This window comes from Oryctolagus cuniculus, chromosome 9 (genome assembly GCF_964237555.1).
Source record: "Oryctolagus cuniculus chromosome 9, mOryCun1.1, whole genome shotgun sequence".
In the NCBI taxonomy this organism is placed as follows: Eukaryota; Metazoa; Chordata; class Mammalia; order Lagomorpha; family Leporidae; genus Oryctolagus; species Oryctolagus cuniculus.
The window spans coordinates 116,655,184-116,668,199 of NC_091440.1; the positions used below are offsets into that span (position 1 = coordinate 116,655,184).

The 13,016-nt window shown below is 43.0% G+C and overlaps 1 long non-coding RNA gene across 1 annotated transcript; it reads right to left on the minus strand.

Moving 5' to 3' along the window:
- Positions 1–524: 524 nt before the first annotated feature.
- LOC138843632 (uncharacterized) lies at positions 525–12,568 on the minus strand. The gene is made up of 3 exons (XR_011378586.1): positions 12,357–12,568; positions 5,745–5,822; positions 525–732 (listed from the first exon to the last, which is right to left on the minus strand). It is a non-coding gene; the product is annotated as an uncharacterized lncRNA (long non-coding RNA).
- Positions 12,569–13,016: the final 448 nt, after the last annotated feature.

The window sequence follows — 13,016 nt, forward strand, 5'->3', positions numbered from 1 at the left end:
CAGGCCTCACCCGACCCCTCCCCTATCCTCTCCAGACCCGTCTCTGAGCTGCGGCATACAGAAGCTGAGCTTACAGTGATGAGATATGCGTGTAGAAGATGTTTCCTTTAGCAGAAGAGAGCTCTCTTACTCCTCCAAGACTGCAAAGGCAGATTTATTATTTTTTAAATTTCACCGGAAATACCATCCCACCAGTCCTTAGGCACAGATGCCCACGGTTATCAAAATAACCAAGATCATGTTTTCTGGCAAAGAGGATCCTAAGCCTTGCTGGCTCAAATTTTTTCCTCAGAAATATTTGACTGTTGAGATTTGTTTGCCTTTAATCAACCTGCGTGTCTAACTCCCTCATTTGTCTGAATTCCTGCAGTAAAAATGATACACCTCTGTAGCACGAATGCCGCAAAGCAGGAGGAGTCCAGGAGCTACTGGCATGTAATCTGTAGCAGGTGCGCTGTTAGATTTAATAAGCATGTCTGAGGATTCAGGGATTTTCTTTTCTTTTTTTATAAAGAGGCCTCGAACCACATGGGCAAAATTTAAACCAAAATACGAAATACAATCTTAGCAAACAATTCTCCACCTTTACCCTTTCTCACCTCCTGAAAGAAGAGAGTGCGAGGGGAAGTGTTTTCACCAGTTTCTGCAGACACACTTCTCTTGTTTTATTCTTTGCTTTTCCAGGCAAGATAGGACCTTCCATAGCAAGGAGCTAGCATCTAAGATGGGAATCTGAAAAACATGGATAGGTTTCAAACTAATGTCTTTTTAACTCTGTGTTTATGCTTCATTTTTAAAGACCTTCTTCTAAAAATAGAATCCTCAGGGTGACCAGAACAAAACCGTAGAATTGAGTGAAAAATGCTTCTGCCAAGTTGTGAGACTGATGGGAATTAAAGTAGCTGAAATGTAAGCCTGTGTTATTGTAATGTGAAGTGTCAACGCGTGCCCTTCATCTAAGCAATGCAAAATATTTTCAAAACAAGCATCCCGTGACACTCCACAGCGTGGGTCCTACTATTACAGCTTTCAGAGGAAGCAACTTATCATGCAGAGACTCAGCATGTTCTGCGAAAATACTGACCCCTTCTTTCTTAATGCGACTCTGAATGATCAATTTTTTATTATACTGGGTTGACCTTTTATTTGGTAACCTGATTGCTGTCCAAAATACCAGTTAATCTTATTATCTGCTAAATTACAAGGGACAATAAAAAAGATATACAAGGGTGAATAATGAAGTTTCAGGTGTTTTGATTTAGTAGTCTTTTCTTTTTTTTCTTGTTTTGGAGTTCCCAGCCATACTACAAACTTGACTAATTTAGTGGTGGGCATTTGGCCTAGCAGTTAAACACCTATATCCCATAAACACCTATATCCCATGGGTTTGGATCCCAGCTCCTGCTCTTGACTCTAGCTTCCAGCTAAGGTACACCCAGGGAGGCAGCAGGTGATGGTGCAAGTAACTGGGCTCCTGCCACCCACATGAGAGACCTGGATTGAGGTCTGAGTTCCTTGGCTCCCTCCAGCTGCTGTGGGCATTTTGTGAGGGATCCAAGGGACAAGAGTTCTGTGTCTCTGTTTACCTCTCTCTTTCTATCTCCTCTCTGCCTCTCAAATAATAGGAAAATAAATACAAATTTATATTAAAAGTGTTTAAAAATAAATACAATTTGACTACTTTAGCACTTTATATCCTATTCTCAAATTTAGGATTTTCTTTATCCTCTGTTCCTTGTGCTTGTGCATGTATTTCATAATCAGTAGATTAATTTTTCTGCAGTGATGAAAACATCAAAGAGCTTCAGACGCTTGAGCCGCCCATTGGAAATTGCAGCTCGATGCTCCACCTAAGCAGAAACAAATAAGTGTCAAAAGGAGGGGCGGGGGGAGACTCAGAGATCCAGTGGCAAAGCCCCCGTGGGAATCAGGGAAGCAGAGCATTGATTGTGTTCATGGGATACTTCGGACAGGAGCCAAGGTCTGAGGCAAGAGAAAACTGAGAACCAGAGGCTTGGACTTCCCCTATCACAGTAGTCAGGAAGAAGCTAACTCTTTTATTCAAATATTTCCAAGAGCGTTTCCTGCTTAATATATGCCCTCTGTTCACATTTTTTATCATCTCTTTTTTCTTAATGCTTACAAATGTATTTGTATTCATTTGAAAGGCAGAGTGAGAGAGAGGAGAAAGAGAAAGGGAGGTAGCTTCTATCCTCAGGTTCACTGGTTCACTTCCTAAATATGCATAACTGCTGGGGTTGAGCAGGGTCAAAGCCAGAAGCCAAAACAACATCTGGGTCTCCCACATGCATAGGCTACCACCTACTGCCTCCCAGGGTGCACATTAGCAGGAAGCTGGATTGGATACAGAGGCAAAAACTGATCTTGGAATGCCTGCCCCACAAAGCGTACTCTAGTGATTCTTAATTTTTTTTTACATAGATGCTTAACCCTCCAGGTCTCATAACTTCTCCTACTAAATTCAGTGATTTTTGTTGTGATTATGTATATTTCATAGCTTATCCTTAGGTATCTTATAGTTTCTTACTATAAATCTGTTTTAAATATTTATTTATTTGAAAGGCAAAGTTAGAGAGAGAAAGAGAGAGAGAGAAAGAGAGATCTTCCATCCACTGGTTCACTCCCCAAATGGCTGCATGGCTGGGGCTGGGCCAGGTGGAAATAAGAGCCTGGAACTCCATCCAGGTCTCCCATGTGTGTGGCAGGTTCCCAAGCACTGGGACCACCTTCTATTGCTTTCTCAAACCTATTAGCAAGGAGTTAGGTAGGAAATGGAGTAGTCAGGATTGAACCAATGCTGGCACTGCAGGCAATGACTTACTAAACCCACTGCCTTACAATAGCAACCCAGACCGTATGTTTTTAAAATCAATATTAACAGTTACCCATCCTGTCATTTAGGATCCTTGCTACATTTACTTGCTTTGTTTTAGTCCTCAATCTGGCTTTACCTACCTTTTTTTTCTGAGCACACTCAGGGTGCTGACCTATCTTCTGGGGGGGCTGCCTATCTTTGGGGAAATTGCAGAAGACTCTCTCTGAAAGATGCAGAGATTGATTAACAGTCCTTCCTTGGGGCGGGCATTGTGGTGCAGCTAGTTAGGCTGCCACCTGAGATGCTCACGTCCATATGGGAGAGCCTGCGATGGGAGTCCCACCTCTGTTTCTGATCCAGCTCCTGCTAATGCACCTGGCAAAGCAAAAGATGGCCCAAGTGCTTGGGCCCCTGCCTCCCGCGTGGGAGACCCAGATGCAGTTCCAGCTCCTGGCTTTAGATTGTCCCAGCCCTGGCAGCTGCAGACACCGGGGAGTGAGTGTATTCTCATACAGACACATGACTGTACTTTGGAACTTTTTTAATTCATGTAACCAAGAGAAGTCAAGATCTATGGAGACAAGAGTTCCAATCAAAGATGCACTCTTTACACAAAATTATAAATACAAAATTAGAAACAAAAATGAATATATGTTTAGAAAGAGAATAAATCACAATACAACTTTATTTTTTAAAAGATTTATTTATTTGCAAGGTAGAGTTACAGAGAGAGAGAAAGAGATATCTTCCTTCAACTGGTTCACTCCCCATATAGCCACACAATGGCTAGGGCTGAGCCAGGTTGAAACCAGAAGCCAGGAGCTTCCTCCAGGTCTCCCACATGGGTGCAGGGGTCCAAGCACTTGGGCTATCTTCCACTGCTTTCCCAGGTGCATTAGCAGGGAGCTGGATCAGAAGCGGAGTAGCAGGGTTTCCAACTGGGGCCCCTTTGGGATGCTAGTGTCACAGGCGGTGACTTCACCCATTATGTCACAATGCCAGACCCAAAATATAATTTTAAAACCAGTAAATACATTAAACATCATGCAACAAGGAAAAAATAGCATACTATCTTATTAATTAATTGCTGGTAAACCTCTCTAATACATTTTTCTTTTATTGTTTTGGTTTTCTACTCTGAAAAAGCATGCAAAATTGCAACACAGGAGGAATTCAAATACAGTTTTAGATTGTTGCTACATTATACTGAGCTACGTAAGTGTGTAACTGACTTTCTGTTACATTACATATATTGAGTAAATTGACCGGCAGGTGTAGGAGTGGAGTCACTGGAGCACTGTTTTCCACACTATGTCCCTATACTGTTAGCAGTTCTGTACACTGTTTCACCTGGATCCACTCAGCTTTATAAGATACTCTAAGTGATCTCACGTACAGGCATGCAACATGCAGGATGCCAAGAGACGTACTCCACGTTGGTAATGCTCTGAAAATTTGTGATGTGTAAACACAGAAATAAAATGAATTTTATTTCACATGAATCTCATCAAAAAGGAAAAACATGGTGCGTTTATCATTTTACACTCTGTATTGGTAGGTATATTCTTGGCAGGAGAAGCGTAAAGGTAAGGGAATATTCTGCTTACAGATCTAAATTCCCAGTGATTAGACATTTTCCACAGGTTTCATGCTTTTCAAACCTTTTGTTCTCTTCTACTGCCCACAAGCTTCAGTGCCTAGGGCTTTGGGATCCACTCACATCACAATGTGCTTTTCGGTCTTGTACCTTCGTGCTACTATCCCAAGTGGACAGCAGCAGTTTCGTGGAAGTGATCCTTTCAAAGAGATGCTAGCTTGCACTTGGAAGTGCCTGCCACCTAATACATTCCCAAAATGCACCATCCCTACCAGATTGTACACCGGATGAAATACAAAGGAAGGAAAACCCGAGTAAGACAGCAGTTTTAACCAATTGCAGTTAAATTTGGCAAGTTAACATAATCATATGGTCATGAGAACACTTTCCTCAGGCCTTCCCAGGGCTTTGGAATGAGCCATGTAAGGAAGGACCATGAAGCATGAGCTTCATTAGCTTCACAATAAAGTACTGCATTTATCCTAGCTTGACATACTTTTTATATATTTATTTGGAAGTCAGACCTACAGAGAGAAAGAAGGAGAGGGAGAAAGAGACACACAGAAAGAGATCTTCCATAGGCTGCTTCACTCCCCAAATGCCTGCAATGGCCAGAGTACGCCAAGCCAAAGCAAGGAGCAAAGAGCGTCATCTGGGTCTCCCACATAGGTGGCAAGGGCCTGAGCACCACCTTCCCAGGCCACTAGCAGGGAGCTGGATCGAAAGCTGAGCAGTCAGGACATGAACCAGCCCATATTGGATGCTGGCATTGCAGGCAGTGGCTCTACCCACTATGCCACAACGCCAGTCCCCTAACTTGATGTTTTAAAATGAAATAATTGCTTTGGCTGACTATGGGTTAAATTATATGTACTTATAGCAAGAGACCATATAAGTTAAAGGTAATTCATATTAAGATCTGTAAGCACGGAGCTGGCACCGGGGTGTAGCAAGTAAAGCCACTGCAAACAGTGCCGGCATCCCATATGGGCGCCAGTTTGAGCCCCGGCTGCTCTACTTCTGATCTAACTCTCTGCTATGGCCTGGGAAAGCAGTAGAAGATGGGCCAAGTCCTTGGGCCCCTGCACCCATGTGGGAGACCCAGAAGAAGCTCCTGGCTCCTGGCTTCAGATTGGCCCAGTTCCAGCCACCTAGGGAGTGAACCAGCAGATGGAAGACTTCTCTCCCTCTCTGCCTCTGCCTCTCTGTAGCCCTGACTTTCAAATAAATCTTATTAAAAATCTATAAGCACAACTGCAAACACACTGGAAAACTTGGAAAAAGTAATGAAAAGGGATTTCAGCCACATACCACAATAGCTGACTTGTGTCATGTCAATCAACGGTGTTCTGTATCCCTCACATTGCTCCATCTGCTTATTGCTCCATACTGAAAATGAGAAATTACAGAAATTAGTTCATCTACTCTCCTTTCCTTAAATTTCTCCTTTTCCTAATTTTGTTACTTAAAACTGTGGGTTGGAATTTTCCAATGAAACTCCAACTTTCAATTGTTGATTGTACAACATCCCATTGATTTTTTTTTTTTTTTTTTTTTTTTTTTGACAGGCAGAGTGGACAGTGAGAGAGAGACAGAGAGAAAGGTCTTCCTTTGCCGTTGGTTCTCCCTCCAATGGCCGCCGCAGCCAGCGCGCTGCGCTGATCCAAAGGCAGGAGCCAGGTACTTATCCTGGTCTCCCATGGAGTGCAGGGCCCAAGCACTTGGGCCATCCTCCACTGCACTCCCTGGCCACAGCAGAGAGCTGGCCTGGAAGAGGGGCAACTGGGACAGAATCCGGTGTGCTGGCACCACAAGGCAGAGGATTAGCCTAGTGAGCCGCGGCGCCGGCAACCTCATTGATTTTTGTATATTAACTATGTTGAGACAAATAACAAATATGAATTTGTGAACACAACTATGAAGCCACTCAAATATTAACAGATAAGAAAGAAGTCATCCTATTTTCTGCAGCTACCTACTGACTTTTCCTGTTGCTCATGATTTAATTCAACAAACATTGGCTGTGTGTGGAACCTGCAGCAGGGTGGACAAGTGTGATTCAAATAATCATGAAATAAGGATTATAATTCAAACTATGATCAGCACGATGCAGGAAACATTGTGAGGATAGAATAAAAGGAAGATCTGATCTGGTTTGTTTTGTCTGGGGACAAAAGAAGAGAATGTACAAAAACGGCTTCCCTAAGAAAATGGCATTTGACTATGGGAAAACAGTAGAAGATGGCCCAAGTCCTTGGGCCCCTGCACCTACGTGGGAGACCTGGAAGAAGCTCCTGGCTCCTGGCTTCGGGTCAGTGCAGCTCCGGCCGTTGCGGCCACCTGGGGAGTGAACCAGTGGATGGAAGACCTCTCTCTCTGTCTCTACCTCTCTTTGTAACTCTGTCTTTCAAATAAATAAAATAAATCTTAAAAACAAACAAACAAACAAAAAACAAAGAAAATGGAATTTGATTCAGTGAGAATGACAGATTATGACTTAGATGGCCAAAAGAAGGCAGCAAGTATTGTAGGCAGAGTGTTGCTGTGATTAGAATGTCTCTCTCAAATTTCATGTGCTAGAAACTGAATCCCCAAATTCATGTGTCAAAGCAGGAGAGACCTCCCAAGGGTCCCACCTCTCACTCTGCTTTGTGTTGCTACAATTAAATACCTGAAACTGGATACTTTTATAAAAAACTTCTAGTTAGTTCACGATTTGGAGCCTGAAAGTCTAACCCAAAATCGGACAGCCCCATATAGATGCCAGCACAGCAGGTGGAGGCTTTACCCACTATGCCACAGCGCTGGCCCCAAATGCATGTATTTATATCAACATAGAAAACACATGAAATCGGGAAGAAGGTGGGGAAGAAGAAAGGAAGAGAGGAGAGAGGGAATGCTTTTATATGATGAATACAGTAACTGACTTAGGCAAAAATCAGCAGCATACACTTAAATTAGTGGTGAATATTTGCTTATTAATCGGAGATCTATGTAGTCTACAATAAACTCTCCAGAAAACACTTATAAATTAAAAGGAGAAAAATAGAAACTGCAAAGGAGAACTCTTGCATCACCGAAGTTAACATCACCAGCATTAAGACAAATCAAATTTTTGTTCCTCATTATACAATGACTTTCTAATATTACTGCCCAAAATACATAACCTCAACCTAATCAAGGAAAGTAGGAAAATACAAATTGAGAAATACTCTACAAAGTAGCTAGCTGACCTGCATTCTATAAAAATGTCAAGGATATGAAAGACAATAGCAGACTGAAGAACTCCTCCAGAGTAAGTAAGAGCAAAGAAATGGAACAACTAAGTACAACCTGCAACCTTGGATGCCAAATGTTTCTTTTTCAATTTTTTGTTCAAAAATTAAGTGTCAAAAGAATTTTTAAAAAACAAGCAAAAGACTGGGAGAAAATATTTAGAATCCTATAACTGATAAAAAAAAAAAAACTTGTATACAAATTGCATGAAGAGCTCTGAAACAGTGGTAAGAAATCAAACAACTCAATTTTTTTATTGAGCAAAAGATTTCAATGGACATTTCACCCAAAAAGATGTATGATGACAAATAAGCAGATGAATAGACATTCAGGATAATGAAAAGCAAAAGCACAATGAGAAATCTCCACACACCCATTAGAATTATAGTATTAGCAAAGATGTGAAATGAGTAGAACTCTCTCACGCTCATCTTGCAAGCATAAAATGGATCTGCCACTTTGGAAAACAGGAAATTTCAAAAACTTTTACATGTATACCATCTCTCATGTGACCCAGCCATTCCACTCAAGACGTTTACCCAAGAGAAATGTGTGCATGGGGGTCAGTACTATAGTGTGGCGGGTAAATCTGCCACCTGCAGTTCTGGCATCCCATATGGACGCCGGTTCAAGTCCTGGCTGCTCCACTTCTGATCCAGCTCTCTGCTAAGGCCTGGGAAAGCAGTAGAAGATGGTGCAAGTCCTTGGCCCCCTGCACCCATGTTGGAGACCTAGAAGAAGCTCCTGGTTCCTGGCTTCAGATCGGCTCAGCTGTGGCAATTGCAGCCATTTGGGGAGTCAACCAGAGGATGGAGAACTTCTCTCCCTCTGCCTCTGCCTCTCTGAAACTCTGCCTTTCAAATAAATAAATAAGTCTTTTAAAAATTAAAATTAAAAAATAAAAGAAACATGAGCATAAATCCCCACAAAAGTTTGTACATTAATGTTCCTAAAAATTTCATTTATAACAGCCAACCACTTCCTACTACCCCAGCTGATAGGAAATCTAGCACAAGTCACATCATCTCTAGCTTTTTGTTTGTTTTATTTGAGAAGAAGGGAGAGAGTTTCCATCTACTGGTTTAGTTCCCAAATGCTCACAATGGCCAAGGCTGGGCCAAATCAAAGCCAGGAACTCAATGCAGGTCTCCCACATGGATGGCAGGAACCCAAGTACTTGAGCCACCATTGCTGCCTCCCAGGTTTTCATTAGGAGGAAGCTGGAAGCAGGAATCAAACCCAGGCACTTGGATATGGATTATGAACATCTTAACGACATTTTAACTGCTAGGTCAGATACCTGCCCCTTAAGCTTCAATTATTACGACGTCTTCCTCCTCCTGCTTCAGCCCCAGCCCCAACCATGGAGTCTCAGAACCGCAGACAGATAAGTTTTTAAAGCATTGTATCTTACACGAACACTTCTGTGAAGTGCTTGCTCCTACCACCCACCTATCTGACGCCACCTCCTACCACTCCTCCTCATTTTGCTCAGGTCCAGTCACAGGATCTCCCTGCTCATCAAGTGTATGCTTCCTTTGGGGTCTTTCACTTGCTCTTTCATCTACCTGGAAATGCCTTTCCAAGTATCCACGTAGAAGGCTCCCCTACTTCCTTCTGCTCCGATGCCATCTACTCCTGGGAATGTTCTTGGACCATGCCATATAAAATAGCTAGCTCCTCTCCTCCAGCAAACCCCGCCCCCTTCCTCCATTTGATTTTTTTCTGTCCTACTCCTCGCCATCTAACATACTATAAATTTACTTGTTGCTTTGTTGTTTATATCATCTCACCATGATTCCAAGATAGGCTCTACAGCAGTGAGAACTCTGCTTTGTTCATGGCTGTAACCCACAGCAGCCAGAACAGTACCTAGTATATTGGCAGATGTTCTATAAGTTCTTATTGATGGAATGCATTAATATTGTAAGTGAATTATCTTCAATCTTTTGGTTGCTATCTACAAATTAGTGAAGGTTTTCTAGTATTTTTGCACTAATGTATTTTAATTTTTATAGATTTATTTGAGAGACAAAAATGAAAGAACTCTCATGTACTGGTTCACTCCCCCAAATACCCACAACGTCCAGGGCTGGGCTGGGGCTCAGAAAGCTGGGAACTCAGCCCAGATTTCACACATGGAGGGTCAGAACTCCATTACTTGAGCCATCACTGCTGTCTCCCAGCGTATGCATTAGCAGGAAGCTGGAGTCAGAAACCAAAAGTAGGAATTGAACCCAACTACTCTGATATAAGATATGGGCATCCTAACCAGAATCTTAGCTGCTAGCCTAAATACCAACCTCTAAAAGTAGTTTTAAATGATAATCTGTTAAATTAAATTTACTTTTTTCCATTTTTTCACGTGCTCTGTTTTAACGCAACATGTCATTGTCCATTGTTCCCGCTCTTCTCTCCCTTCTCCCTGCTCGACTGGTCTGTTTAATTTTGAATGTGACATTACCCTGTAAACAATTTCCTTGTGCTTTTCCAGGCATTGTGCTGTTTTCTGTACTTCATTTATCGGGATCCATTCCACCTGGGGAGAAGAAGGACCAGGTGCAGTGCCAAGTGTGTAAACAGGCATTTCCCTGGTAGTTTGGGAGGGAACTGATATTTTTTGAAAAATAGAGGGAAAGAGGAAAGAAAAGAAACATGGCTCTTCCCAGCAGCACTATTTTCTTAATCCCGATCCTTTCTTTAAATTTTCTGTTTATTTTGTCCATTTGAAAGGCAGGGATTCAGAGAGAGAGAGAGAGAGAGAGAGAGAGGGAGAGAGGGAGAGAGGGAGAGAGGGAGAGAGGGAAGGAGGGAGGAAGAGAGGGAGGGAGGGAGGGAGGGAGGGAGGAGATAAATACTATTTTCCAAATGCCAGCAACATCCAGGGCTGGACCACATGGAAACCAAGAGCCCACAGCTTCATTCAAGTCTCCCACATGGGTAGCAGGGACTCAAGCACTGAGCTATCACTGGCTGCCTCCCAGAGTAGGTAACAGCAGGAAGCTGGAACTGGAAAGCAGGACAGGGACGCCACTGTGATATGGGATTTCAGGGCACCAACACCTGCTGCACCCAGCACCTGCCTGGCCCTGGTTCTGTCTCTGGTTACTGAGTTCATGGCATTTTATTGCTGCTGATCTTCTCATGTCCTCCTACATTCTCAGGATGACTGAGAGGCATCATTGGACCACCTGCAGCTGATTGTTCAGAATGCGTAGTAGCCATCACTGAATTAATAGAGCAGGAATAGGTCCAAAATAGCAGCCGCTCTTGTTTGGTCTCCAGTCGCTGATCGTACATGAGCAGTCATTGCCCGTGTAAGCTGTGACACTAATTTCTCAGCAGTTCCCACAGGGGTAACCACATTGCTCACAGGAAGAAAACTCACTGTAGGAGTCTCCGGGATACTTTTCTGATTAAAAGAAAGATTACAATATGACCTATGGGAAGGATGTGAGATAACTTGAAAAGAACCAAAGAATCAAAAACAAGAATACATCCTGAGAATGAGAATTTGATGAGCTTTTAGGGAACATAAAAGAAGCAACTCTAAAAATTTTGAGAAGGAAGAATACTTTAATCTTCCAACTGGGAGTAGAAAAAGAAGAAGGGAAAACAGGAATATAAAATGATACAATGATTCATATTCAGGGACTAGTGCTGTGGCATAGCGTAAAGCCATCACCTACAGTGCTGGCATCCTGTATGGGGGCTGGTTCAAGTCCCATCTGCTCCACTTCCGATCCAGTCTCTGCTATGGCCTGGGATACAGTAGAGGATGGCCCAAGTCCTTGGGCCCCTGAACCCATGGGGGAGACTCGGAAGAAGCACCTGGCTCCTGGCTTCGAATCAGCACAGTTCCAGCCATTGTGGCCGTCTGGGGAGTGAACCAGCAGATGGAAGACCTCTCTCCCTCTGCCTTTGCCTTTCTGTAACTCTTTAAAAAGAAAAAAAAAGGATTCACATTCAGTTCATTATCTCCACTACTTGGGATGGCCAAGGTAGAAATTAAATGAATATTGCTGACAGCGATGACTTGGCTGCTCGATTTCCCGACAGGCGGGGGTGCTACTCCCACTCCGGGTCAGTCTTCCCCATGGTTGATTGCTTTCACCTATGTGCCATAGGCCCCCTCTGCAATGCTTTAGGCCCAAATACCTCAACTGTGATTGCTTCATGACATAGGTCATACCACTGCATGTTCCAAGGCTATCAAAGGAGGTGTCAGGACGAATACATGTTTGCTATAGCTGTTTTCAACCCCTCCTCCAAAGTAACTGTTTCAGGGGTGTTTGGCCTAGTAATAAAACACCCACATGCCATATCCGAGTTTCTGGGTTTGGTTCAATTCCTGGCTCCGACTCCCGACATCAGCTTCCTGCCAGTGCGGACCCTGTGAGGCAGCAAGTCACAGCTCAAGGAGCTGGATCCCTGACACCCACGTGGCAGCCTGGGTTAAGTTCTCGGCTCCCAGGTTTGGCCCTGGCCCCCAGCCCTAGCTGCAGCAGGCATTTGAGGAATGAACCAGCAAATGGGAGAGTCTACCTGTGCTTGTGTATCTATCATACTGTCTCATACATAAACAAATAAAACTTTAAGTTGCTGTTTCATACAAAATACTTAGCATATAACTGCTTGTGAACTCACACATCATCTTGCGTGATGTATGACCCCATCCAGGGTACCAGAAGGAAAGCTCAATACTTCTTTGATTCTCTTCTCTTCCTTCTTCCTACACAGACTTAATGAAGACATCTGCTTGACAATACTCAGCTTGTCAAATGCGACAAGAAACAGCCAGATCTGCCTTGTCATCTGCAAGAAAAAAAAAAGAAAGCAAAGAAAGAACATCAGAAATATATGCTTTATCTTGCCCTTAAGCCCATGCCTTGCTAATTAAAGAAAGAATGATGGATGCTGAACGGTTTTACAATTGTCTTAATTTTGATGTTCCCTCCCGAAAAATGAATCTTCATTACTGCTGAAACCCATGAACAGCATGCATAAAACGGTTTTGAAGGGAAGAGGAATTGCTTAAGAGAAAAGTGGATCATAAAATTAAGTGGCAATTCACCTATTCAAATGCTCGCTCCCATATGCAAAAATCCTGGCTGTCAGAGGAGGAAGGAAACTGAACAGAGCAAAAATGAAGGAAGCTCCCAAAAGCATCTGAAAAGGAATTCTCAGTTTCTACAAAACTAGGTTTGCAGATGATCTACCGTAAAATGCAGACACGCCCGTATCTTTTCCCCAAGGAGCCTCTCCAGTCTTTTTCTCCAATTCAGATGCATTCCTTCTCTTCTCTCC